The sequence below is a fragment of the Acartia tonsa genome, chromosome 13, assembly GCF_053477335.1.
Source record: "Acartia tonsa isolate MP-2025a chromosome 13, ASM5347733v1, whole genome shotgun sequence".
Classification (NCBI taxonomy): domain Eukaryota; kingdom Metazoa; phylum Arthropoda; class Copepoda; order Calanoida; family Acartiidae; genus Acartia; species Acartia tonsa.
Window position 1 is genome coordinate 6,650,011 of NC_137272.1, and position 2,668 is coordinate 6,652,678.

Here is a 2,668-nt window from a genome sequence, read left to right on the forward strand (position 1 = left end):
ACTGTTACAGAAATCTTCCTGCAAAGTTTGAAATCCATTGGACATTTCTAACATGTGTGAATTAACGATAAGAGATATCCGTTACATACAGACTCTAATTATAGAAAAGCTTCCCTTTAAAAAGCAGGCACAATTATGCCCATATGCAGCATAAATATGTATAACAAGATAAATTGTTTGTTATCATGAAAACTTTAGGATCATGGAAAGAAAACGAAGTATTTTCACAGTAGCTTTTCTCCTATTTCTAGTCCCTGCGGGGCAATTATTATCATTTACCTAACCTAACAAATATCAAAGGCTACTGTGAAGATACGACGAAAGCCGCTACTTGGTTTTCCTTCCATGATTCAAACTTTTTTTTTAGACTCAGAGAGGCTTTAGACAGGGATCTTAAGGGATAATTTATCAATTATGACAAACAAAATTATCCTTTCTCGCCAAAGTTTAAGCCATTGTTTTGTTCGAAATTTATTGTTCATTTAATTTAATTCATTAAAACGGGTAAAATTTTGCATCAATCATAATATGGTATAGTTAACAGGAATCTAAAGGGATAAGACATTGCTCGATAAATTGATGTACATCCCCAATGATGTTTACAAATTTACACCATCTGTATATGAAACGTTTAAATACTTAACTTTATGAACCAACCAATTATAAATCGATGAAAGTCCCCAAAGTTGTTAACTCAACCAATAAGATAACATTATTATACAACTTTGGGTACTAGTGTAATGTACAGCTCAATGTCCCCTCCCTCCCTGGTATTAATGGTTTTTGATAAATTTACATAACAGCCGCAATATAAAGATAAAAACATTGTTTTAAAACTGCTTATCTATTAGTAGCGCAGCTACTCTATAATTTGTATATGGTTGTCCGTACAATTTTAATCCTGAATTGACTGATTTTAACACCCTGAACTATTGTAGCCAACCAATTCTTTTTGATTGCTTGACCTTTGTCTGCAAAAGCTAACTGTACATAGTACATGGTCCATGGTTGCACCTGTTTTTAGCCAAGGCATTCCTCCTAATTGTATTATTATTGTTGCGCATCTGAAATAGCAACAGTAGATAGAACTTTTAAAGTTGCGGGTTTCTCAAGAGAGAGAGAGGACAGTGGGATGTTTATTACACTAGTCCCCAAAGTTTAATAACAACGTTGGCTTAAAAACTTTGGGGACTACAGTGAATTTTAATTTGTTGGAGCATTGAGTTGAGTGTTTAAACGTTTCAACCACTCATGGATACTTTTATACTTGTATTAATATTGTTAATTAATAACACTATAATTAATTATGATTTAACGGACTTTTTTACTTTTTAACACAAATACAAATATAAATTCTAAAAACAAAGTCTGACATTAAAGGGAGGGAGGGGAAATTAAAATGTAAATTACACTGATACCCAAAGTTTTTTATAACCACCTTACCTGATTCATTGACTCAAAAACTAATTGGTTGGTTTAAAACGTGTAGTGTCAATACCTTTCAACCAATGATTTTCATCTGCATTGTGGATGTATATCAATCTATCGTCCATTGTCATATCCCTTAGGATCCCTTATCAATTATTTTTTTTGAACTGTGACGTAAATTCTAAAATTTTTAATAAATTTCCAACTTACTAGTTGTTATTTTTAAAAGCGAGGCTTTTCTACAATTAGAGTCGGTCCGTCCATCCGTATGAAGGTTAGCTCCTTACGTTGATTTAAACAGGTTAGAATCACCCTATCGATTTCTACTTTGCATGATTGATTTCTGAAAGTGCAGCAACTCTATAATCGTTACCAGAAAGTCCGCACGTCCATTTGAAACATGCTGATTTTTTGGTATACTGATTCCTATTACAACAAGCTACAATGTTATAAGCGAAGCATCAAGTCCAAAAAATTATAGTATCTCTACAAGTGTTAATGTTCGTGTGTCCTACCGTATCATGTGGATGTTGTCATTCTTGTTTATATGTTGTTATCATCTAAAATTATAGATTTGTAGCTATCATATTTCATTAATAATAGTTTTTCATTTTTTGTGGTATTATTATATTTTGTCATGTTGGTTAAAAAGCATAATGAATAGCTTTTCATAACTAATATAATATATTAAGAGACATGTAGATTTTGCAGCTAAATAAAAATTATATTCTTTAACTTATTTGATAAACATCATTTCTAAATTTACACAATTTGTTTTTAAAAATTGAATATTTAGGATTTAAGTACTTTAGTAATAAAACAATTAGAAATTAGAGGTGGATTCTTAAAAAAAGTTTTCCCCACTAATCGCTTAGTGGGGCAAAATTGTTTTCGTGAAAAATCCTCCAAAATCACATAAAAAATCTACAAAAATTAAATAAAATCTTATGTTAATAACCCTTCTATGATTTTGTTTAATTTTTGTAAATTTTTAATGGGATTTTGGTGGATTTTTCACGAAAACAATTTTGCCCACTAAGCGATTAGTGGGGCAAATCTTTTTTAAGAATCCACCTCTGATCGATTTTCGTTACTTTTTTTTACTTCTGAATATTTTTATTTTTTTTATTTTCAGTTAAATAACAAGAATTACATCCATAAATTCGAAGCTCAACAAACAGACAAACAAAATTAAACAAATATTCCAAAAAATGTCTAGAAGTCTCAGCAAAAAGTACCG